General features: G+C 36.3%; 1 long non-coding RNA gene across 1 annotated transcript in view; it reads right to left on the minus strand.

Annotated features, from left to right (window-relative positions):
• LOC131396652 (uncharacterized) overlaps positions 1-27,891 on the minus strand; it is a 130,959-nt gene that overhangs the window by 10,179 nt on the left and 92,889 nt on the right. The window contains exons 2-3 of the long non-coding RNA XR_009216605.1: positions 21,462-21,540; positions 7,657-7,702 (exon numbers count right to left, since the gene is read on the minus strand). This is a non-coding gene — a long non-coding RNA (uncharacterized LOC131396652). The remainder of the gene's footprint in view (positions 1-7,656; positions 7,703-21,461; positions 21,541-27,891) is intronic.

Consider the following 27,891-nt stretch of genomic DNA (forward strand, 5'->3'; position numbering starts at 1 on the left):
GAGATACCTTTAAAAACCCATTTTTATTAATTGCCATACTTTCATCTCTTTTGCTGATCTTAAACCATTTTTATAAAACTTAAGGACTTCACTACAATATTCATAGAAAATACACATTTTGGAAGACAACCTGAGACTTGGAATCCTTTTTTTTTTAATAATTTTTTCATTTTTTGGTGAGGAAGATTGTCCCTGAGCTAACATCTGTGCCAATCTTCCTCTATTTTGTATATGGGATACCACCACAGCATGGCTTGACGAGTGCTGTGTAGGCCTGCGCCCGGGATCCGAACCTGTGAACTCCAGATCCCTCGAACCCTGGGTCGCTGAAGCAGAGTGTGCTAACTTAACCACTATGCCACCGAGCCAGCCCCTGGAATCTTTTTTATTTTTTAGTACAATTTTATCGTCTATATTCAATATACTGTGCATTAGATCTCTATGGCTTATTTAGTACTTGTTACAAGTTTGTACCTTTAAACACCATCAATCTTAACCTCCCACACCCCATCCTTTGGTAACCACCCTTTTACTCTCTGCTTTTTACAGATTTGACTTTTTTGGATTTCACATGTAAGTGATATCCTACAGTACTTGTCCCTCTAAGACTTGGAAACTTGACCAAGCTCCCACACTTGCAGCAGAGTCAGTTCTATTCCCACCTACTAGGATGAACACTTTTCCACTGAAGCTCGTATTTTTATGAAACAGCAATCTTAAAAGATAAAACTATATGACAACCAAGGTGTTAGTAACCTAATGGGCTACACAGTCCTTAAGTGTGCTCTCTAATTAAGACATAGCTTTACATGTTAACGGAATCATCACCAAGTACTCCATTTATCTGCTTTACTCTATGCCAATAATTAGGGACTCTCAGTTCTTTACAGCTGCTTCACGGGTGAGTACCTGCTTGCGAAAAAGACAGTCCTTTAAACCTATGATACAATGTAATGAATCTATTGTGTTATTAAAAGAAGAGTATATCAGATTATATTTTATTGGTTGGGGTAGGGGGTGGTGAATGACATAAAATGGTATGATGCATATGTCAACTGTTTCCTTAAAGCAGAGAACCACAGATTTACAGCTGGCTCAAAAAAATCCTCCAAACTAAACTCAAAGTGAAAACCTTGGTGATAGGGCAAATAAATTTAATATGAAATGTATGTAGCACTTGTAGCCCTGTAATACAACTAATATGAGCGAACCATGACTACCGATTTCTTTTTGGAATTTGCTTACCAATGGATCCAGACAGTTCTATTTCAGAATGGAAATGCACCGCATGATCCTGTCAGAAGTTTGGAATGTTAACACAAGCCCCAAAGACTACTCTCAGGCTGTTTCTTAATGAGTGAAATAAAAACAGGAATGGGAGCATATTTACCTTAGCACTGCTATTCCTTGAGGCCCTGTCTCCACAACTTCTAACAGTTTGAATCTCTTAATCACTCTTCTAACTTTAATGTCTTCACCAATTGTTCATTAGTTGGAATGATGAAAAAGGGGGGTTATCCTTGCCCGGTTTATTTTTTTGAATGGTAAAGCAAGTCCTTTACAGTTCTAAGTTTCCAGATTTATTTTTATATTATTCAGCATGATAATTTAAGTTTGAGTCAAATTTCACATAAACCTTAATGATACCTTTGCCTGCACAGACAATCGAATTCTTTGGTTTTCCATTTGCCATGTTGCTCCATTAAATTTCTAATGAAAATTTAAACTCTTTATTTTGGATTTTCTAACCAATGAGCTATAGAATTGGTTTTCCCATCATAGCAAGAGAGTCTATATTTAAAAATTGATGCATAAAAATTGTTAGCCTATTGCCACTTCATATTTATGCTGTCGGAGATGACTTTACTCTGCTCAGATCTCCAGGTAGATATTAGGCGATATGCTTCATTGGTTGGAGCAAATAAAGAGAAGTAGTGAGTTTCATTTAAGTTATTTTAGGCGAATAAAGATAGTGTTTATTTGCTGCAAGCTTTCCTTTTACCATCAGCCTATAATTAGGCTCCTGATCAAGTAGGAGTAGGAAAAAGAGCTTCATCAAAGCTGGAACTACTCTGCAGGAAAACCAGCTCCCATTGCAAAGCGGGTCTGTGGCATCGCTGACTTTTAAGGGAGGATGTTTTGGATTTTAAATCATTACATATTCAACAAGACTAATTCTTTGTTATTAGTAATCAGATTGCTTTTTATGATCCATTTTGAACATCTGTTGTTTCCCCAAGTGATCACTGAAGTTCAAATATAAACAAAACTTCTTGTTATTCAGTATTGTTTGTCATTTTAAAGAAGAATAAGATTTGTCAATGGACAAAATTTCCATTGATGGATTTAATTGATTTTTACTGGTTTGCCTGGCTTTTTGAAATCTCTGCCCTATAGAATCTTCCAAGGAATTTTAAGTACAAGGAGCGCTATTGCAACTCTGATCTCCTCCCAGAAAATGCAATTTTTGCTTTGCAAAGTCATGCAGAGCATCAAAATAACTTCTGGTTTCCACTGTGACGGGTATGAAGCTATTGTACTTGTACTAGCAGGCTTTATACTATTTGTGTTTGTCCTTCCAGTACCTGCAAAAATAAAAACCAGGCCTCTTCTCCTTAAACTTGGAAGCAATGCCAGTAATTTGTGCAAGACCCATATTTCTCCCTGCAAGATGATCTAACTTTCACCTGATTTAAGTAACAAAATAGCCCTCAAAGATACTTAAAGCCTTGCTGCAATTAACATAACTGCATTTAGATGTCATTCATGACTGATAATTCCAACACCTTGTGGGAAAAAAAGTTGCATGCTGTAAACATTATAAACATATTCAAATAAGCTTAACACAATCTGCCATGCTTATTTCTGCCTAGATCATGGACCAGCGAAATGGTTAATGCAAATGGATTTATAATTTGCTTTGGGGGGCCAGTTTCTTCTCCTTATTTATTAGCCCAGCTGATGGGGCAGATTTGATGAGGCACTTCTGGAATAATTGAGTCATCACACAAAGAAGGCTGCTAGCATTCAGAGTGGTTTTATCAGCAGCAAGCAGGCCTGATTACTGACAATTACACTCTGATCCGGTGATGGAGGAGAAAGAGCCAACGAGTGGGAAATGTCCGTGTTTCTATCCAGGAATAATTTCTACATTCATTTTACATGCTAAGTGTTTCCTATCTCTGCATAATAAACTGTAAACAGGAATAGATGGCACAATGTCCCTTAATATTTCCTGGTAATGAAGACACAAATGTACAGTGAGTGCTGATAAATATAGATGAAACATAAGCTATTCTCCTAGTCTGTATTGTTACCTTTAAAACAAATGCATTTTTGTGGTAAAAGCATAATCATAGCTAATGCAAAAAAATGACAGAAGATTGAAACTGTCCTTGTAACTACATAGAAACTTTGTAAAAGTCCTGTTAATCACTGCTGCTTTAAAGGCTCACGAGCTGAAGGTGAGAATACTAGAAGCCACATCATTTTGTTTCTCAACAGTCAACTGTGAAGAACTCCTTGGGTTAGATACAGCAAAGGACAACGCCGAAAGTGACCTCCATTAACACCCAGAGAGCAAATCTCAACACCAGACAGAGAGAGCAGTGAAGCTGGCACAAGGAGACTGCTTCACCAGTATGGATTTCCATTTCTCTTCCATCAGGCCTTTCAACAAAATGTTGATCATGGTTAGTAAAGTTAGACCTAAGATCGCATGATCTGTCACATAGAGCAAGGCATTGGTCTCTTCAGTGTGGCATTTTTAACCACTTGTTTGTGACATGGTTTATTAACAAAACACTATGAGCAAGAATGCATCTCACGGAGATATCTTATTAAACTAGCTTTCCCCCTGACTCAGAATCCAGTTTGAAACGCCCAGAGAAAGAGAATGTTAAGATTTCTTAATGTGCTGCTATAGATTTTAAAGGAAAAAACTTTAATTTCCTGTAATACCAAGAGTTTCCTCTTTTAAAAAGCCAATCAGGTGTGAAGCCCCATATAATGAACCTGCTTGGGTCTATTTGCTTAATCTTTTCTCTAAAGCCCCTTCCTGGCTTCGAAAGAAATAAAAGTTATCCTCTGTTCTCCTGTGGTAACTATGGAAACTCTGTTTTATTAAACTAACCACTTAACTTCAAGGCTTGTGTTGCAACTAAATGTGTTGTTTTCAGTAAATCTATACTAAACAACCATATAACGTCAAAACATTTTTAATAAAGTTCAAAGAGCACTTGTTGATTCAAAAATGAGGCTTTTTATTATGTAAAGGGAATTTTCTCTACTTAAGCTATTCTTTTTTGCTGAGGAAGATTCACCCTGAGCTAACATCCATTGTCAATCTTCCTCTTTTTTTATGTAAGCCGCCACCACAGCATGGCCACTGACAGACAAGTGGTGTGGTTCCAAGCCCGGGAACCTGAGCCGCCGAACTTCAACCACTAGGCCATCGGGGCTGGCCCTCAAGCTATTTTATTATATAGATTGTTACACAAATGCTTGATATCCTTAGACATTTTCTATTTTTCTTATCCATTTTTAAGAAATTTTTTGGAATTTTTTTCAACAAAGTCTGCTGTTTTTCCCAACAGTAACTGTTTGTTTTTCATTAAAATCTTCATGATATTCTATAAATTTGGATTAAGATAAAAGAATAGAGTAATTTATCTTCATTATCTATGAAATATGGAATGGGAGAATTTACTGAAATTTACAAAAAAAATGGCGTGACTCTCAATTGTTGAGGCCAATGGGGCACTGGATTTTTGCAGAATGATCCTTAGATTTTATTTTCACTACAGTGTTTAATTTAATATGGATTCTTTTAATATGAGTACCTTTATCCTAAAAAATTTACTATTATTGGTTCAATACACATTTATCTAGCATGGATTGCTCCATGCTAGACAGTGGGCATTAAAAGGGATATAAAGCACATCTCTTGTCCTCACGAGTACAAACCAGCAAATGGAGGATTCCAACACGATGTGGAAAGTATGATAATGGAGAAAGGCAGAAGGAGCAATGGAAATGCAGGCCTGTACCAAACTGGAAAAGCTTCCAGAAAATGATGATTCCTGAAGAATTCATTCCTAGAGAGATTCAGAGGACTTTGACTAAAATAAATAAATGTCCCCAAAGACCAATTGAAAAGATACAAATAGTTAAAAGTGTACTAGGCTTGGTAAAACAATGTATTAAAGCCATATTTTTATATAGTTACACAAGGGTCAAAAGAGACTAGATGGTCAAAATTAAATAGCTAAAATTAAATGTTTGGAATTTGTTGATTTCATTTGTAACTTGCAAAGGAACTTTTCTCTTTGGTGTCAGAACTGCAAAATCCATCTGCTGAAATGTTATTTGTCATTCACGTTGTGGTTCAAGTGGCAGCATCTCACAGCATTCTGTGTCCCAACAGTGTTTTGATGGCACCTCCATCTTGATTACTATGCTCTCCCTGATGGTATACTCACTTGTGTCCATTTTATCTTCCCTGTGCTGGTATAAGCTCACGGAAGCGAGGGGCTGTGTCCTGTTGACTTTCACTGCAACAGAATGTGGCCAGAGTAGGTGCTCAATAGGTTGTTATTGAATTGAGTTGAAATAAGCCAAAAACAATACTCTTCGGATGCTTGAGATATTATTTTATTAATTCTATTTCAATATAAAACATCCCAGACACACAGCATCTGGGCCTCTCTAGATTTTGTCTGTTTGCTGTGCCAGTTAAGGAGAATTTACAATTTTGTCTTCCCTTATGTTGAAAACGTCAGCTTCCAAAATGCAAAGAAGAGCAAGCATGAAGTGTAACATATTTTATGGTCAGATTCTCCCTAATGTTTACTTTTATCTAATTTATATGAAAAATTACAGGTTATGACTTAAATTGGTCCTTTCGTGGGAATAAAAGCCAAAGGTAAAATAGAAATATGGATGGTCTTATTTTTCCAAATTTGGCATGAAAACAATCTAGGAAGATCTCCAACTTATTTAAACTGTATCTGGTTCCCAGTTTTTATACCTCACTTTTCTTACTCATACTGTGTCAGCATGTCCTGACTTTTATGAATTTATATTTTATTTTAAACCATGTATATCTATATACTTCAAACTGATGACTTTTATTTTGGAGTTAAAATGGCACTAACTATGAGGAAAGACAAAGGTAATCTATTATTTTTATCAAAATAGAAAAATGACACTGTTTTCTAAATAAATACAGCTCACCCTTACTGAACTCTTATCAAGTGATAGAAACTCTGGTAAGTACTTACATGTGCTCTCTTTCTGGGTCATCACGACATGCCTATGGGAGGCACCATCAATTTTACAACGAAGAAAGGGAACAAAGTGAGCTCACTGCCTTACCCAGAGCTCACACAGGTTGCAAGAGGTAGAAGCAGGTGCTGCCTGACAACCGTCTGCATTTAAACCCTAGGCTCAGCAGTTTTCCCTGCAGCAGGGACCTCACCTTTCATCCACTGACATTCCATTCCTCTCACCCAGGCTCAGTTAAACAGAGATTTGCTAACATTCCCAACAAAGCGTGTACTCATTTGCACCTTGGATGATACAGACACTGTGTTTCCAAAACTATCATGCGGAGAATTTTTTTGGTGTGGGGAAGGGGTATTACAAAGCAGAAGACAGAAATCTCAGAGCTGGTGATAACCATCATTTGGATCCATAAAATGAATATTCCAATTTCTAAAGACTACTTATCAGTCTCGGCCTCTCAAGAAAATTTTTTCCTCTTCATTCAAATACTGGAAATTCTTCATAGGATTTATATTGCCAGCTGTAAAATATATCCCATCTATTGCTTGGCTTATCTTCTGTATTAGTTTTCTATTGCTGGGGTAACAAATTTTCACAAGATTAATGGCTTAAAACAACACAAATATGTTATCTTACCGCTCTGGAGGTCCAAAGTCTGGTACGGTCTCACCAGGCTAAAATCAAGTCAGGCCACATACCTTTCTAGAGACTCTAGGGGAGAATTCATCTCCTTGCTTATCTGGGCTGCTGGTAGACTCCAGTTCCTCGCTGTTATAGGACTGAGGTACTTGTTTCCTTGCTGGCTATAAACTGAGACCTGTTCTCAGCTTCTAGAGGCCACTGCATTTCTTGGCTCCTGGCTCCCTTCCTCTGTCTTCCAAGCCAGCAATGGTGGGTTGAGTTGAGTCCTTCTTAGGTTGCATTTCCCTGATTCATTTTTCTGCCTTTCTCTTAAGAACCGTGTGATCAACTGGACCTACTCATCTCAAGGCTCTTAATTTAATCACACTTCTTTTGCTATATATGGTAACATATCCACAGGTTTTGGGAGTTAGGACATAGATACCTTTGGGGGCCATTTTTCTGTCTACCACATTCTTTAGCTACATATGTGAAACCTGATTGTGTGAATGCTCCTCATATGAGACAAGTGAAGTCATAAATTAAGATGAACATGTGTATGCACTCCTCAAAGAAATATATGAACATAACCCAAATAACCATGACAATACCAACATTAACAAAATCAAGTATCTTTGGTTGTTCCCTAAAACTAAGTTCCTTAACTTCTCAAGTTTTTGAAGGCCATTGAAAAATAAGGAATTACTTCTCTTTGGAGGAAAAGTTTATTTTTAAATAGTCTTCACTTACCTTCCCTAATATACATTGGATTTGAACTGGAGAGTTTCCATTGGTACTGATGAGAAGCATCATCAGAGGAAAAATGGAAAGAAAAAAAGAGAAAACTTAATTAAATGGTAATTATCTACAGCTTATTAACTATATAAAACAATCTTTTCAAGTAATTTACAGATTGACTATTAGAGTTTGGGTTGGGGTACCACCAATCTTCAATAGTCAAACCGAATATTCATTTGAAAGAACTCTCCTTCAACAAGAAAAACAGGTGTCTACTGTTACCAGAAAATGCTTTTTAGATTTGAGCCCTTTTGTGTTTAAGTACATTTGAGAACCTTTTCTAGGGACACACCTGAGAGTGAAAGTGAATTATCAATGACAGTCTTTTTTTAAAAAAAAAAGAATCAGTGGTTTAACACTAATTTCTAATCAGATCCTACAGAAAGGAACAGCCCGCACGGCAGCTGTACTTTTCCCAGGGTTAATTACCTTTCACTGCTCTCTGCTAATGAGTCAGCTGTTCCTGTCATCGCACACTACACTGGTTCATCTGGAGCTCGGGCTGTGGACAAACACCGATTGACAGTCCTATTTACATACGGGGGGGTTTGTTGTGCAAAGATTTCAAAAGGATTTTTTTCAAATCCTTTAATTTTCATGTATTTCTATGCTAAAAATATTTTTACAAACAAGATTTTACTTGGTCAACTATTCTTTTCCACCCAGGCCACTGGATTCACCCCTCAGTAGATGTAAAATGCCAAATCCTCGGAAAGAGGCAAACTTCATCCCCTCCACAGAAACCTTTGTCTTACTGATGCCTTAGCATCATAACGATTACCCTATTGGGATGAGACAGACCCTTGAAAGTCTGCAACTTCCTTCACTGGTAAAAAGACTTTCTAAGAGGATTCACTACAGAAAATTAAATTCAAAGGTAGAAAATAACCTAAGATAAAAAGACAAAATATATCTTAGATTTATTTGTACATAAAAAGTAAATTAGAAAATTGAATTTTAGAAAAAATTTAAACTTGAAAACTATGCTTTCACCTAACACGTCTAGATCATTGTGGTATATATATATATGATATATATATATCAATCATATAAACACACACATATGATTTATTACCCAGATAATGGCTCTGACTTCCATCTCATAATGTAGACACAGTGTGCCTTTATGTGTTTTGGAACACTGCAGCCAAGAGGTTTACACATCTCTTCCCTTTTTTTATTCCAGAAGGAACTGAGGGGGATATACAAACAGTAAAGTATCCACTGAGTTCCACGTTGACAACCTCCAAAGTGCCTCTCAATAGAGGATACTCTCCCATAGTAATTTTCCTGCTCCAAACCTGAGATCGGTGGCTCTCAGATTTTACTATGCATCAGGATCACCTGAGTATCTTGTTACATTGCGGGCCTGATTCCAACACCCTGGGGGTCACCATGTCTAGTAAGGCTCCAGGTGTTCCTGCTGTTCCGTGAACCACACCTGGAATAGCCAAGTGTCAGAGCAGTGGTTCTCAAACTTGAGCCAGTGTCAGAATCTCCTGGAGGGCTTGTGGAAGCACAGATTACTGATTCGGTAGTCTGGAGTGGGATCTGAGAATGTACATTTCTAACAAGTTCCCAGATGACGCAGGTCCTGATGGTCGGGGAACCACACTTTGAGAACCGTTTCCTTAGACATGCACTAATAAACACAGTGAAGAATCTCAGTCCCTAAAGTCTAAATACCCCACATCCACATGGAACGGAAGCACTTCCACTTTATTCTAGAGCTATTTACTTGCTCTGTTTTTAATATTTTATGATAGAAAGGTACAGATAAAAAGCGAATGTTCTGGCCCATTATTGAAGTACATTCTGAGAACCACTTTATAGCTTATTGAACTTGATCTTCCCTTCAGATGAAGCCATTCATATCAAGAAAGAAACAGCAATTATGTACTTCTTCATTACAGGTGCCATGATCAAATGTAAGCTCACAAATTACAAATCTAAGACTGCACAATATTTAAACTTGCCAAAAGCAAATAAAATTTGGGAATGAATTAAAAATTATATCATGAAAACAAATTTCAATGTCAAGCAATGATGCAAATTTCCTTGAGACGTTCTATGTTTTACCAGCCCTCATAAATTCTGACTTATTTTCTAAATGGTACAACAAGTTTCTCATATACATTGTAAGTGTTCTTTTTCAAACATTGCTATTTTGAACACATTACCCTAGAAACTTTGTGAAGGATGAAAAACCTTTTAGTCTAATACTAAAAGTATATTTGCATTGCTGTTCATGTAAATATCTCAGTGATGAAACTCTTACAAGGGCATTTTGCAACGTTGTTCATAGGAATACATATTTTAGAAAGAGGAGAGTACAACCAGTTGGTAATGAGATAAATTATAGAACGAAACATGTTGAGTGTGATTTAGTAAAGACATGAAGGGTGATTCTCCAAACAGCAAGTTGCTCACTGAGTGGAAGTTAGGTATGTTAGCATTGATCTGCTCAGGGCAGGGAGAACCACTGAGTGTTCTGAAACAGGAACTTATTAAAGCATACTCCAGTTAAGCTGGGAGAATATGGCTCAGTGTGAGAAATATCAGTAAACAAATGAGAAAGGATTTTAAAGGAATCAATGCTGCTTCCAAATTTTTGCTGCCACTTTTTTGGTTTTGCTATCCCACTGATATTTATTTAATAAAACTATTTTTAAAGTATCAATCTCATCTAAATACAAGAAGATGATAATGTCACAAATAAGGAATTTGATTAATACCATTATAAGCAACCCTCTTGGTATAGAACAGTATTATATAATGAACTCATTAACTTATTTACTCAAATCTCCATTAAGCACCTATTCTTCTGGAGAAGAGGGGAAGCTGTTTATATAAACAGGTGGAGTCCTAGTGAGTGGAGAGGGTTGCATGGTGTGCGCTACACACTAATAGTACAGATATTTCTGTTGTACAAATCGAAGAGGCAATGAAACGAAAATCTTGGAGGAGATGTGGGTGCCAAATTTATTTTTTGGTAACTTGGGAGAACAACCTGATGGGTTTGATGAGAATTATTCTCCAGAAGTACAAACATCAGGGCATTTAGTTTGAGTACAGAAGAACTCATAATCATACAAATTTAGAATGGAAATACACATTGTTGTCATGGGCTAAGACAACATGTGAATGTCAGGATCCTAACCGATCTCTCTCCTTGGATGGTTTTTAAAACTTACAATGAATCAGATTAAATAATTGCCTCTGGTCATTTGAACATCTGGTTTTCTCCAGTTGTCTCCTGTGATTAATCAGAGGTCAGTACAGTTCACATCAGGCATTTTGTCCTATGCTTATCCAATGCCAGTCTATTATTTTTATTGGTTTTCATTGGCCAATTGGTTTCCCTCTCTCTCACACAGCGTTTCATTAGCTGTGGCAGATTACTGAGGGAAGCTGACCTTAGTTTTTTGTCAGAGGTAACAGACTACATATTTTTTGGCTACATTAAATTTTTCCAAAGAAGTGTGTGCCCGAAAAAAATGCCTAGGAGGGCAGGCCCAGTGGTGTGGTGGTTGAATTCATGCACTCCACTTCAGCAGCCCGGGGTTCACAGGTTCAGATCCTGGGCAAGGACCTGCACGCCGCTCATCAAGCCATGCTGTGGCAGCATCCCATATACCAAATGGAGAAAAATCGGCATGGATGTTAGCTCAGGGACAATCTTCCTCAGGCAAAAAGAGGAGGATTGGCAACAGATGTTATCTCAGGGCCAATCCTCCTCACCAAAAAAAAAAAAAAAAAAGAAGAAAAGAAAATGCCTTGGAAGAATTATGGAATCCCTGCTTTTAAAGACCTAATTTATACAATGTGTTTTCAAAGTGAATGACAAGAATGCTCATGAAATGGAGACTTTCCCTCAGAGTAATCTGGATAGATTTCCTTTCATCTTGTTCCCTCCTCCTGCCCCAAGTCTGGGTTCTGTGTTCCCACAGGAAGCTATGCTTATGCCTATCATAGAACCTGGCCCACCATAATGAACCACTGTTGACATGTTCATCATCTGCTCTAGATTGAAAGCTCCTGCAAGACAAGGACAATCTCCTCTCCGCTTCCCTTCAGAGTCAAGGTACTCAGTGAGAGTGTTGACTCTCTGAGTATCAGTTATTAAGAAAATAGGGAACTATGATGAGGTCACTGCCTCTGTGATATGAGTTTTAGGAAAACAATGGATCAAATATTTAGAGATAAAACATGAAAATATTCATAGCACGTAGCAAAAAGTTATACTTGTGAAAACATACAGTTTAGATTACCTTATAAAAATGTAATGGTTAAAGTAGATTATTGTATTATTGATGTTATATTTGAAAACTAGTGAAGCAGAAAAAAAAATCTTATGAACAGTTTACTTGTAAATTGAGATTAATTTTACAAATAAAAAATAGACAAAAAGTATATGTAATACTACTATATCCTTAACACATATAATGATCAACTTTAATTCAAAGGGAGGGGGTGTTAAAACTTAAGGACTTTCATTGCCAGCTCAATCACATGTTAAAATCAAAAGAGTGACTGGCATGTTACAAATGCCTAAAGAAACCAAATTGGGAATTCTTAAAATACCATGAAATAAAATAAACAGATAATAGAAGAAACATAATTTATCATGAAACTATAAATGAACATGCTGAGAGACTGATCTCACATTGGGTAGTGGTAGTGGTGAGGAATGAACTAGCAGACGATGCTATAAGTGATCGGAAGGAGGCAGAAGGTAAAAACAAAATCAGAGGAGGCTTTCAGCAGTAGCTGCTGTTAATTGAGCACCGACGCTGACTCACCCACTGGATTAGGCATTTTGTGGTTCTATTATCTTATTTAAGTCTCGAAACAACCTAAGGAGGTTCACATTATTATTCCCAATTTAAGTTGAGCAAACATGGGTCACACTGTTAGTAAGAGCTAGTATTCGAAGTCATGTCTGATGCCAATGTTTTTCCTGCTACGTAGCACTGGCTGAAATGGCTGTATGAAGCTACACAACTGCGTGTCTTTCTTTGATCAAACCACAGAAAGACCCACAACGATAGAGTGGGAGCTTGAGGAATGTGACCTTTTGTGTTGCAGTTAGACTGGATACAGACTGGATAGAGTGTTTAGAAAACCAGCAATAAATGCGAAGATAATGGAGTCACTGAAGTATGGTAAAAATCAGAAAACTGATACGTGGGAAGACGGTGACAGATGACCTGGGAAATGCTTTGTTGATGACTGAACACCCTGAGCACTGGCCCAAGGCAGCAGATTTAGAGTGGTGGCACGCTTTGTCTCCACTAACACCAACCCAAATTTGAACCTAACTCTGACAGTGGCTAGTTTTGTGGTCTCGGAACTGTATGCAACCTCCCTAATCTTCAGGTTCTTCATCTTCCTCCCTCCTCATGTGAGGATTAGATGAGATGTCACAAATAAAAGGCATAGCACACCGTAGAAATTCTGTAAAATTCCATGATCCAAAAACAAATCATTTCTTATGCAAAACCTACAGGTAGGTAGTACCTAATTAATAACCCTGTGTAGTCATGGTGAGGACATGTGTTGATGAGACTGATTAAATCTTTGGAAATTAAATAGTCCATTTTCTTCAAGAGAATACGTACTTAGGAAAATTCATTAAGTATTCATTCAAAAATATTTATTGACTTTTTTTATTCTTTCTCTGTATGAGCTACTGTTATAAATGTTATATATATATTATACATTAACTCAATCCACACAAGAACTATATGAATCAGGAGTTATTGATTATTCCTATCCTTCAAATGAGGAGATTAAAACACAGAGAAGTTAAGCACTTGCCCAGAGTCCCACAGCTAGTGAGGAGCAGCACAGGAATTGACTCCACAGCATATGTTTAAGCACAGCAGTCTCTCCTCACCAGAAGGTGGGGGATGAAGCAGCAGGAACGGACAACACAGATACTATATTTCAGTGTGGGAGCCAAACCAAAAGGCAAGGAACAATAAGCATACAATGCAATTTAAAGCAGGGATAAGCGCTAAGGAAAATAATGGAGGCTAGAAGATGGGGGGTATTTTGAACTGAGGTAGGAATAATCTTTGTTCATTTGAGAAGGAGTATAAGAACCGTGTGCCCAAGGTGAAAACAGTTAGAGCTCTTGCATCTAGAATATATAAAGAATGATTGCGACTCAATAATAGAAAGACAAATTATCTGATTAAAAATGGGCAAAGGGCACAGAATAGACATTTCTCCAAAGAAGGTACACAAATCGCTGATAAGCACATGAAAAGATGCTCAGTATCATTCGTCTTTAGGGAAATGCAAACCAAAACCACCATGAGATAGCCCTTCACACCACTAGGATGGCTGCAATGAAGAAGACAAGGTGCCAGCCTGGTGGCGTTGTGGCTAGGTTCTTGCACTTCGCTTCGGTGGCCTGGGGTTTGCAGGTTTGGATCCTGGGCACGGACCTACGCACCACTCATCAGGCCATGCCGTGGCGGCATCCCACATATGAAATAGAGGAAGATGGGCACAGATGGGCACAGATGTTAGCTTAGAGTCAATCTTCCTCATCAAAAAAAAAAAAAAAAGACAAGAATAAGTGTTGGTGAGGATGTGAAAAAATCAGACCATCATACAGTATTGATGGGAAAGTAACATGGTGCAGCCACATTGGAAAATAGTCTGTCAGTTCCTCAAATGGTTAAACATAGACTTACCATATAATCTAGCAATTCAACTCCTAGGTACATACCCAAGAGAAATGAAAACACATATGTCCACAAAAAAAATTGTACATGAATGTTCATGGTAGCATTATTCATAATAGTGGAAAAGTAGAAACAACCCAAATGTCCATAAACTAATGAATGGATAAATGAAATGTGGTATATCCAATCAATGGAATATTATTCAGTGATGAAAAGGAACCAAATACTGATAAATGCTAAAACATGGATAAGCTTTGAAAACATTATGCTAAGTGAAAGAAGCCAGTCATAAAAGACCACATATTGTGTAATTCCATTTATATGAAATTTCCACAATAGGTATATCTACAGAAACATAAAATAGATTAGTAGCTGCCTACAGCTTGGGGTAGAGAAAGGACTGGAGAGTGATGGCTAAGGTGTGCAGAGTTTCCTTTTTGGGAAGAAAATGTTCTAAAACCAATTTCAGTGATGAATGTATAACTCTGAATATACTAAAGACCATTGAACCGGACACTTTAAATGGGTAAATTGTACAGCATGTGAACTACATCTCAATAAAGATGTTTTTAAAAAGCAGGTAGAGCCATAGAAACCCTAGTCAGGAGTTTGCATTTTATTTTCAGTGTGATAGGACACTCGTGGACAGCTTTGAGCAAAGGAGTGAAAGTGGGGAAATCAGTTTCTAGGTCATGGTGGTCCTCTGGGTGTGAGACGCTGGTAAAGGTAGAGAGGAGGCTAACAGTTGAAGCTCTATCCCTAGTATAAAACAAGGAAAAACACAAAAAGAAGAGATAGTAAGAGCAGAAATGTTATCTGCTGCCCGCTCTGATCCAAAGTCATTACTCCCGACTGTCCGACACGTGTCACCCATGGAGAGAAGCCAATCTCCCCCTCTCCCACTCTTTGTACTCCTTGCTCCCTACAGCTCCAGATGGAAGGATGCTCTCCACCTCCCCTCAACACTTCCCAACTGTGTACACCTTTTAAGACAACTCAAATCCAAGAGGAAAATCCTTATCTCTTCTGGTTCTCCTTAGTCTTCTGAGTTTCTATGCCAATATCAATTATAAATGACATTTAGGAGTTAGAATCTTTTGTTTTTAATAATATGACATAAATATAATAATTAATAAAAACTATCATGTTAAAGGCACTTGCAGTTTAAAACCATTTCACACAGAGTTAGTATAGAATTTTGCTGCCTAACTTTACAGAAAATTTTGAGGCTATCAGCTCTGAATGGTCCTAACATCTCATCTTTACACGTACAAACATATTTCTATCCGCATCGACTCCCATCTCCTAGCTCTGCTCTTAGAGGCAGAGGCTCTCTCCTTCTTTCTAAGATAGGCTCTCCAGTGGGCTCTATGATGTTTGCTTCCTACTTCATCTCGTTTGTTTTTCTTCCATATCTTCAAACTTTTCAGATGTCTTATCTCTTCTGATTCCTTCTCTTCAGTATATAAACATATTTCTCCTCTATATATTGCTCTTTCTGTTCTTCAGCGTCAAACTCCTTAAGATTCCCAGAGACTTTTTTTTCTCATGTTACCTTCCCTACATAGCTCACAGCATTCTGGCTTCCAACCTCTGATTCCACGGAACTTTCTCTGGCTAAGATAACCAGTGCCCTCCTATTTGGTATATCTAATCGGGTATTTTCAGTCTATTTGCTGAGCAATTAACACTATCGCTCGATCTTTCCTTGAGAAACAGTTTATGTCTTTGTTTTCTGTCATTCCTGGGTTTTTTCAGCCTTCTCTAAGTTCCTTTTTTGTTAGTTTTCCAATTAAATAGGAGTATTCCCCGAGGGTCCTAATTTTGGTCCTTTTCTCACTCTATATATTTTCCTTGGAAACTACATCTTTCCATCCCAGATCTCGCTCTTGAATTTCAGATCCATTGATCAACTGTACACTCAGCATCACCGCCTGGTTGTTTCGCACTCAACATATACATCATCTTTTCCTCCAAATACCCTCTTCCTTCTGAATCTCTTATCTCAGTTAACCATCCACCCTGTAATCCAAGCCAGATGGCTGTCATTTATGACTCTTGACCAGTTTTCAAATCTGTGTCCTGGGCTTGCCTATTGCATAGCACAGTCCCACTGTATTGTGAATGCCAGTTTGCTTGTGTCACCTGCTGTGGTATGAGATCTTACAGTACTTGGGTCTGTATCTTCACTGCTTGACACAGCTGCTGGGATATAGCAGGTTCTCAATAGTTTATTGAATGGATGGATTCAAGCTTCTTTCAATGCCTGTTCTATGAAATCTTCCCTGATGCTACCTCTAAGGAAAGGTGATCATTCTATTCTATAGGCCATAACTTTATCTTTTAGAGGAAACATAGAATTGACTATGCCTGGTCAGATGCTCAGCCCCACATACATCAAGGCTGAGTGGAATTGCATGTGGCCACAGCTTATTTTTTTTCGCACAGGCCACAGTGGTCTACAAGCGTCTCCCACCACATGAACAATGACCCAAACGAGGCTGGGAGCTTCGCCTACACCGCTGTCCTCTACTCTGGCTCACAAAGTCCATGGGGACAGACGCCATGTCTTACACTCATTCTCTATACTCTGGTACCTTCTAGGCACATAAATATTTCTTAGTCATCTGATGGTACAGAACCTAAATAACCTCTTCACAATTTTCTAGTGCTGATATTTATATTTTTTTACCTCACTCTCCTGGATACTTTAGTACATATAAAACACAAACAATATCTTAAATCATATCCAGCTGGAATAAAGTATTTTAATTTCTTGTGAACTTGATGTGGCATCTACCTAGGGAGAGTTCTATTGTGATTGAAACTCTTCATTCTTCTGTTCATTCTTTCTTTTAACAAATACTTATGCATTTCTCAATATGTTCAAAATTTCTCTGCTAGATGCTGGGAAGAATAAAATGATATTAAGTACAGTTTCTCTTCTAAAGGATTTTTGTCAAACCTCATTAGCTTGACTCTTTTTACTTAGTATTATATTTTCAACATAGTATTTGTAAAAGATTAAAAAATGCTTTCGGTTAATCTTCTATAATAATTTAAGGAAACTATATGAGTATTATAATAGTAACTGCCTAATTAAGATCTAAAATACAAAAATAAATACTACAATGTGTCTAAACATATTCGTAACCTGTAATCTATGTTTCCAAACATTTTTTAAGCAAAGTAAAATCATAACAAGCCCACAGAGGACAGATGTGTGGTGGTTGGTGCACACTACCCAAGGCCATAGTGGTGAGGCCAGTTGGGGCCCTGACACAGCAGCCATGGAGGCCCAGGAGGCTGCAGTGCCCCTCTGTGGGGGAGTCCCATCTATACAAGGGGGATGATAGCAGACCTCACCCTACAGGCTGTTGCTCTGGCTGTGATGGTTGTGAGAATTAAAAGAATTTACAGATGTAAAGTACTTAGAAGAGTGGTTGGCAGTATGTCAGTGCTATATTATTATTATACTATAAAGAAATAATGTCTTCTGCTTGACACGAAAATACTCAGAGAAAGAATTCAATTATCAGATGTTTCTAAGTATCTATGTTTATGCTTACAGAGCTGAGATTTCTGGCTGTTAGGCCAAATGTTTAACTTTTGATCTGATGTTTAGAATCGGAGCTACTGCTCATATGGTTCTTAGAACAGGCTACCTCTGATATCAAGGTTAATTGCATACTAAATATGTTATGTCTTAGAGAGGTATAATGACAGCTTATGCTGTCTCAGAATTATTTTTCAAATTCACGGGATGTTTTAATCACAAAAAGTTCATAGAATTATGTAATTTGAGGAATGAAAAAGACCCCAGGGATCACTAGTGTAACCCTTGATGTGACAGATGTTACCTATAAGGAAAATAAAGCAACTTGTCAAGTCACTTGATCAGGATCATTCAACTACTTAATGATATTTAACTATGACTGGAACCCAGATGTGTTTGGGACCCAGTGTCATTTGACACTATGTTGCTGACACTGTTTTTTTCCTATACTTTGTGCCCAGAGACCATGTAGCATAGGGAGAGATTAAGAGCATGGGTTTGAGGAACAGTTAGATTTGGGCTCCAGCCTCTATCCTGCTGATGACCCAGGCAAAAACATCTGAATGTCTCTCAGTCTGTTGCTTCATCTGCAAAAAAGGTGTACGAATGAAAATATTATAAGTATTAAATTATATAATACATGTAAAGAACACAGTGCCTGGCACAGTGTAAGCACTCAGTAAATGTTAAGGATTATTATTATTATTGTCATATGTATCATCATTGTTATGAAAAAAATTCATATGCACAATGTTCGTACCCGAAGCTCTTTTTCTTATTTGTCAAACCTAAGAAATATTGGGTCGATGATTTAACAGGTGTGTGTATGTGTGTGAAAGAGAAAAAGAGATGGACGGGGGGATGTGCATATTTCCATTACTTGACAAAGCCAAGCCCTGGGATCCTATGGCTTCTTCAACTTCCTCTCAGCTTACTTGCAGTCTGCTGCAATAAGGCCTATATACCCACTCTAATCTGCAAAACCTGACTCTTGGAATCCCATGGTTGATAAGGTTTCATTATGGAAGAAACATTTCCAAGGAAGTAAGTGAATCAGGTATGGAACATCACCAAACTTCCAATGTTGATGGTAGCAAAGAAGGGCCACAAAGAGATACCTGCCATGGGAAATCTGGTCAGTATGTGATTTCACACAAAAAACACTTGGAAATTCGACCTTTGAACCAAAAGGTCTGTAACAAAATGTACAAACTGTTCTACAACCTGAAATCTATGGCTGGAAGGTTATTCAATTGAATCTGAGTATTTCAGAAAAATAAAACCAGTGGAATATTCTATTAGTTCACAAAGTTTAGACGAAATATATTAATTTACCTGTGAAAACCAATGTAAGCAATATTTGGAAGGGTTTTTTTCATTTGTTTGTTTTGTTTAGACTTAGAACCTGCCTTTCAGGAGTAAAAGGATAGAGCTTTAATCCCCAGGAAAAAATCCCAAATACATCATAGAAACTAGGATAATCCTTCATGAAGTCAGAAGCAAAAAAAAAAAAAAAAGGAAAAAATAACTTCCTCTACCATTAAAAATAACCACAACAGCAACCCTGATCCATTCTTTCATTTCCTCAGGTCTGACATTCTGCAGATGACCGCCCTTATTTGTCCCTACATGTTTTCCAAAATATAAAAGTGAAATAGAGTCCCAAGGGCACTGTACTTGAAAGGTTATGAGAGTTAGAGAATTTTAACCATGCCTGCCAAATCAGCAGATGGCTTGTGATTATAATTATATGCATCAATAAAACGAATAATCTTTACAAAATTTGAATTTCTACTAAAGTAAGGGATTTAGTAAGCAGATGCAACAGAATGCATTTTCTTTAACCCTTTTGGTAGACACTGGTATCTTTCACACAAAAAAGATCAAGAGCTCTGCACATAATAGGTTGTATACTATAATTTTTGCCCCCTTTCTAGAGTAGTCATATTGTCAGCCTCAATCTTTTCTTGATTTCATTTTCTTCTTGAGTATATTTCATCTTCACCCCATTTTCACCCTTCAAAATGGAAATGTTAAGACTAATTCCCTACCATTGTTTGATAGTTGAAAGAAGAAAATTTAAAAGAGGCAAATACCTTCATTCTAATTCATACCAAATATACTATAGAAACAAAAGAGCAAACAGTGGATGCATCCTTCTAGCTGATGGTATTCTTTTACAAATTAGGTTTTCAATAACAAAATTTTTCATTTTTTGTTTTCTTATTCTCTTTAATCTACATTCCAGGAATGAAAATACTGTTTATTCTATTTAAATAATAAACCATTTCATTTCGGTCTGGTTCTGCATAACATTATAAGTAAAGATAACTAAGTTTTGTCTCATGCCAAGCATGAATTCACTTGTATAGAAATTGGATACGTATATGATATATCTGAAAAAAAAGGATGAGGTGAGGTTTACACACTGGACTTTAGCCATGTTTCCTTCATGAGGAAAAACTCAAAATTTGGGAAATTAAATAACTAGCTATGTTACCTTTAAATTTTGGGAAAGGTGGAGAAAATGTACCACAAAAATTTGCATACTTATTTTTTTATGAAATTGTAATGTAAATGTTTTTCATGGAATTACCAAGCATAACTCTTCATTATATTAGTGTATCAATTAACATATTTTTTACTCCAACAAATATAATATTTAGGAATATTCAGAGAACATATGTTTTGTGCAGGTATCTCTAGCATTTGCATATTTACATTATATAAATCAAATAAATTAAAATATTCAGATCTAAAAGCTATTATACTGTTCAGTTAATATTATTTAATAGTATTAATAAGACTTTGAAGGCATTGACATTTCTGTGGGTCAACACAATTTACGTGTTTATACAAAATTTATGAGATCCAGAAATTCTTTTTAGCAACAAGATTCTTTCAAAGTTGCAACTATCAGAACAAATATTCCTACAATCAAAATCTGAACAGTTAAACCCAAAAGGCAATAAATTCTTTCCTGAAAGCTTGTAAATTTGATGCAACATTTAACAAAACAATATTCAAATATTTGTAAAGAAATTCAAGTATTTCAGAGTTCATTGGAATGGAATTTTAAAATATTCAGCAATAAAATATGTTCAAGTTCCTTTTGTAGGCGATAAAATAAAATACTTTCTAATCATAATGTCCTTGAAGAGGGAATTTTTTTTGATGAAGTCCAAAGTATCAATTAAAAGAAAAACCTTATGAAATAAATCCCAAAGGGGCAAAAAATAAAGATATTAATTTTAAAAAAGAGAAATGGGAAGTAAACCTAATAATCTTAGTAGATAAAGACCTTTGCTATAATTAAATACTTAAATCATAGATATTCTTTTTTGAAATTGGATGAAATTAATTATTTCTCCTTATAGAAAGTTTAAGTTGAAATGTAGTGAAATTTTAATGTACACTTCTGATTGCTATTAAATAAAACTATGCATAATAAGCCAATTTAATCATATATACTTAATATACACTTAGCATTTTTAACTTGTTACCTCAGACTTGATATGAGCTCTCAGCCACGTAAAATGGAATTTTCACAATCCTTCAAGGAATCTCACAATATTTAGGGCTCTGAAAGTGAAAACGAGAAAGAATTCTGTGGCGGTGGAAGCAATTGTGTAGGAAGTATATTACCTGATATTGGCATGTCCACTCACTGTCTCAACCTCCAAGGGAAAGATAAAAAAACAAACACTTCTTGAACACCTGTGATATACCAGGGGCTTTAGGTACATTATCTTATTTAATTTTCACAGAAGTCCTAGGGCAAGATTCACCAACCCTGGCCCCTATCTAACAGACCAGGAAACCGAGGCCCAGAAAAGTTAACTAACTTATCCAGGAGCACAGATTTTGTAAATGGAAGAACAAAGTTTCAAACATAAGAACTTGAGAAGGGAGTGTCGTAGATTCTTTTGTCACTTTGTCACTCATATGGCATTTATCATGACTGCCTTATTCTCCAGGAAATGTTTTGTAGTTCTTCTTAGATCATGAAGTTCTGGGAGGTGTGGGGGACGAGGTCCCTATATTAACCCCAGCACCTAGTACAGTCTTTTGAACCAAGTAGTTTTTATATTACTTATTTGTCATATAAGTAAATCTGAATAAAAGTTCAGTAATATAAAGTTTCCTTCTTTCAACAGAAATTAAGTTCCTCACATTTCTTTAAAGAAAAAAGTTATACAGCAGATAAAACCATTTTCTTACTGTATTTTCATAGTTAAATTTTTGAAAATCTCTTAAATTCAAGACCAATATTGGTGGAAGCAAGTCCACATAAACTAAATGTAATAATCTGTGCCCTCTTATCTTAATTACAACACGGCCCTATTTTGTTTTAAAGAATGACAATCACATTTCTGTGAAAGTAATTCCACCCGGTTTTATCCACAGTGATGCAACTAACGGACTTCAGTCAAGTCTGCTCACCCTTTGCTTGTACTGGTGAGGGCAGGGGTAAAATATTTATAGCATCCAAAAGGGTTGTGTGTCTGAATTCACTCCTGTATAAACATGATGAACATTAGCAACTATAGAAAAATAAATTATAATACATGAGATTCAAATTTAAAATGTTCAGTAGAGAAAGATAACCTAATTTATCTGTAAAGCCTGAGTGACTAGTTGCATAACTCTGCCTTAAACTAAAATTGTTAGGTAGCAATTGTAGCCATTTTCAGACAGCTTGCTTTTTCCATGATTTCTACCACATTAAAGGCATGATGATGAGATTACATATTAGAAAAATCTGACTTTAGTTAAATCAAAGTATATCTTCCCTATCTATTTTTACTTAAAATTAACAAGACACTATTATACCACTTTATTCACAAAATCTATTTCCTTCTAAATTCTGGTTACTATAAAAATAATACTTAGGGTTTGTAATACATAGTATATGTTATATACTATACACATATAGACTTAAACAAGTTATACAAATAAAACGAAGGTTGGGAACACATTTGGAAGAAAAAAAGTAATTCAAGACAAAAAAAAAAAGTATGTGACCTCTGATCACCCAGACCATATTATGAGCCTCTGTTAGGAATCTCTCATGAATGCTAATAATTAGCGATTTAGTCTGTGTCATAATATTTCTATATTCTTATATAAATAAAAATGTTTCAGTGCAGGTAATGCAAGTTAGCAAGCTGATTTCCATACAATATGGAGAGTTTTAATTCATGAACAGATGACTATGACATCCCATTCTAATATTAAATAACAGTGTCTTTAAAAATTGAATCCAGACACTGATATTATGAATCCACATATTTTAAAACACCACACTTATGTTAACAATACTTTTTAAAATGTTTTAAATAAGATTGTCAGAGTTTATTAAACCACTGACAATCCACTTAGCTGACAGTTTTTAGAATAAAATATTTAATTTACCTGAATGTCTTGTTACAATATCATCCTCTCTTGAACTAAACATCCTCTGAGCACACAAGTCTAAGGCAGACAGACATTTCAGCAAGGCAAATAAGACTTTCTGGCAACTTCCTGTTGCCATATTTCTCTAAAAGGATCCTGCAATGTTATACTTCAATACTGCAAATGCATTTTTCCAAGGGACACAGTAAACCAACGCTGCTCAGTGTCAGATGGCTTTGATTTTTTCCCAAGTACAGCAAGCAAATAACCTCTAATCCTATTCAATATTACAGATTCACAGCAATGATTTTATTTGCAGATTCAAGAGAAATGGAATACACGAAGAAAAGAGGAGCTTTTATTTTCTTGTTTTGTTGGGTTTGATTGATTGCTTTTTAAGATATTGATCAAGGAAATGGTTATCCCATATATGATATTAAATACATATTAGCAGATGGGACAATCTTACATTGATAAGAACGAACTTCACTGCGCACAGTCATCACCCAGGTTTCCATTATCTTTTAAAAGCAGCAGGACTAACTAAAATGAAAGTTGCTTCATACATCTGAAAGTTTTTCAAACCTGAACACACACCTGAATGGTAGTCATTTGTGAAAGCACCATTTCTCCAACAAATAGCCTACATCTCAAACGCAAGTTCACTTGCATTTTGGGGTACACTTTACTTTTGAAATTTAAAAACTTTTATGAAACGGCAAAACAAAACAACAATAGCAACAACATAAGAGCATTGATCACAGAAGCAGTATTTCGAGAAGTGACAGCAAAATCCCTTCATTCTGACCTACTTGTCGACAAACGGACTTTCAGCCCCTCGGTTAGGCTAAGATTTGTTCTACTTTCTCCCTAGGGCTTAATTGCCAGACTGACTTACCGGTGCCTCCTAGCCTTTGTTCTGCCTCTCACGCTGACATCAGGGAAGCAGTGATGTAGAATAAAGCAGGGGTGGGCTAGGTTAGTCCAGTGTTTGTGTCGTTGTGTGGTGTGCAGGGACACTCTGTGATACTCTAGTGAGCTGCTAAGCTTTTTTTGTAGGCTTTGTGTCATTTACTTAACGACCAATCTCATTAGCTGCCAGGGTACAATGGGCTGATGCATTTTCTATGTACATACTCTACACAGTGACCCTCAAGGTTGCCGAAGGTCTATTTAATCAGTCAAATGCTGAATATATTTGCAGTAAATCACTAAAAAAAGAAAAAATATATGGGACTACAGAGGTATCTTACAGGCTTACTATTTACGGGTGGTTATTTGCAGGTAATAAAATGCACGCATAGTTAGCCAAAACAAGGGTAGAGCAGAGGGACATGAATTATCTAGTTTGCACTGGTGACCTTAATTTTAGGAAACTTTCAGAATCCAAGATATTTTTTCTTCACAAGGAACCCTGATTTGAAATCTAATTTCTGTCTTAGTTTAATCATATTAGCAAAACAAAAAAGAATTGCTTTCTTTAGCAGTTTTTCCTTGCTCTAAAGGAACCCCCACCTCAGTCCTGCCCCCTGCCCAAGCAGCCTCAGAACTGGCAAAGTTGCATTTATGCCCTCTTTCAGTTACAAGGTAAAAACCCTTCTAACTCCTATGAAAAATGAAATGCTGAGAGCACGATGAACGACGGCAGCTGTCCATAAGTGTCAGGGAGCGTTCTATTGTCCAGCCTGTCCCTGGGTAAAATGAATACTTTACAGCAGAGGCTGTTCAGCTTGGCTGAAGAGTATGGGGAGAAGGGGAGGAGGTCACTGGAGATTTCGCACACTAATTTAATCTGGGAAAAGGACAGGCTCTGCATCTCCCTTGAACAGACTGGCAGCAATCTGGGCCCCCACACAACTATCTCCTTTTGCCTGTGCTCTATTTATTCCTTATCTCTGTTTACCAACCGCTAGGTCCCTTTCATTCACACCACGAGGCCGTTTTCCTACTATCAGTCAGCAGCTGACACTGTGGAAGAGCCTCAAAGGCAAAAAAAAAAAAAAAAAAAAAAGATCAAAACTAAACCAAAGCTGTATAAACAATGCAACAGTAGAAGTAAATGCATAAACCCTGATTCTTAACCCAACCCACAGGGTGCAAACAGAACCTTTAGAGTAAATCCAACAAACCCAGAACAGTGAGCTATGGGCCACAGAGAAAGAAAAGTCAAAAACCATTCATGAAATCGCCGTCCTAAAAGCATTGCTAAAATGTGTGCTGGCTGCTGAAGCAGCCTTGCTTTCAGGGATGTTCTTATCTCTATCATGGATCAGTTGACTGGCAGCCAGGAAACATTTACCTTGCTCAAAAAGGTGAGCTATACATTTCTAAGGGAAACCTCACTCTCATTAAAATGCTAGCGGATAAAAAAGTCCACCAACATGATTATAAGTTAAAGGGACTTCAACGACACTAACTTTTCCAATATCTCATGATGTTGATTCAATTTAAACAATTCAAGAACCTGGGCATCAAACCTCCATTATTTTTATATAAAGATACTGAGCAGTCTAGCTCAGTATCTGTGCAATCTAGCTCACAAAATCTTTTCTCCGTGTATTATGTCAAAGCGATCAACATAGCAGAGGAGTTGGGAAAAGACTACTTCATGTACAACTTTTTATTTTTTCAAGTACTCTGCAGGGCGCGAGTGAAAACAGGGACTGGAGCAACTAGTTTGAAGTGTAGAGAGAAGAGAAAACAAAACAAGTGTTATTTTGAACCTTGCAACTTTTGAGTAAACATGAATTTTGAATCTCAAATATACTTACATTATCTCGAATATTAGATAATTTTGAATATTTCAACAAATGGGAGGATGCCACTTAATATAAGTAGTTCATGCAAGTGATTTAGAGTACGTATTGACTCTGAATATATATGATTCAGAATACATTTATGCACATATTGTATGCATAGATACATGCACTGCTGCCCATATGTACATACACAAAATGAGAAAGTACGTAATTTCTAATGCCTGAAGTTCCCTAGATTAAAAACCATGACTTACTTTAAATTTCCCTGAGTTTTTCTATCATTGAAATGATTGGAAATGATTGGTTATTGTCATAAAAATCAATACCGTATTGACTCAATCACTAAGACCTTTACCAAAAAGGAAGACAAAATGGAGCTCATTATCTGGGATGATCAATTGGACCAGATTTCAGTTTGTGTTTTCACCTATATGCATTATGAGCAATGAAGTCTTTACTACTTGGATCCTTTTTTCCAAATGAATTAATGAATTAAATTTATCCTTTCACCAGCTGCTAGGCAGCAGATGGAACCATTTCTGAAGCCTTGTTGAATTCAATCCATAAAACTCATTTCCTAGGATTAGCAGTCCAAAGTTTCTTTTAATGTTTATATACCGCTTGGGATTTTGAATTTCATGATGTTAAACTTTCAATTTAACTATTCTTTTTGCATTTCATATCAAACAATTATGATCTTTTGGATTTCTATAGCAGACATGGCAGGTCACATAAGGACAAGAATTAATTTCAAGAGCAATAAAGTCATGCAAGTTACATTTTTTGATGTTTGTTCACATTGCTCTACTACCATGGAAACTATTTGCACTGCGCTTTTATATTAACATCAACCTAAAGAATTATGTATTTAATAGCTTGTGATTTTCATTTGTTTGCTCATAAATACTTTCAAGCTGCAACCAGGAACATTCATTAGCATTTTGGAAGTTTAAAGTTTTGCAATTTAGTTATAAGAGTGAGATTGTTATATTATCTGCAAGTAACTACTGTATACATCAGGTTAATTTAACTAATATAATTTAATCCTGACCTTTGAAAATGGTAATGAAGCTAATTAGAGTACGTAGATATGCATTTCATAACAGTTAACTTTTTTAAGAGCATGCTACCATGGACAGCTCCTAACATTTCTATTCTTTTCTAGTTAACTTGCACTTACAAATGTCTAATTTAAGAAGAACCAGGAAACTTTAAATCTTACTCGTTCGTGTTATAGCAGAATATAATGGCCACTCTTCAAAAAATGAAAAAAAGGGACTCCTTTAAACATAACTAAATTAGAATCTCATAAAAGTTCCAGTGTACTTTGAAATGTTTTAAATAGAACTACCTTATGCTCTCCAAGGTACAGTATATCCAAATTTAAAATATAAAAGCTTTTAAGCTTAAAATGATGCTGCTTCTATAACATAAATATAACTAAAAAAGAGTGAATCACTTTTATGTGCAACAGTGATTTCCGCTAATTTGGCACAAGAAATCTATATTAATCTAATAATAGAGTAAGCCAAGAAGGCCACATAATAATCACTACTGAGTAATTGAATATTTAGAAGAAGAAAAGAGATCCCTGGTAATCTTAGGTTACATGCATAAAAGTAGGATAATATGCAGATGATATTTGCAAGGAAAAATAAAAAACAAAGTTAGGGAAAGTCTAATTTTAGTCTTATTTTAGACTGTGAATCTGATTATTCCCTAGAACTTACTATTTTTTCCCTAACATAAAGATCATGTACACAATTATGAGATTTCT

The sequence above is a fragment of the Diceros bicornis genome, chromosome 33, assembly GCF_020826845.1.
Source record: "Diceros bicornis minor isolate mBicDic1 chromosome 33, mDicBic1.mat.cur, whole genome shotgun sequence".
In the NCBI taxonomy this organism is placed as follows: domain Eukaryota; kingdom Metazoa; phylum Chordata; class Mammalia; order Perissodactyla; family Rhinocerotidae; genus Diceros; species Diceros bicornis.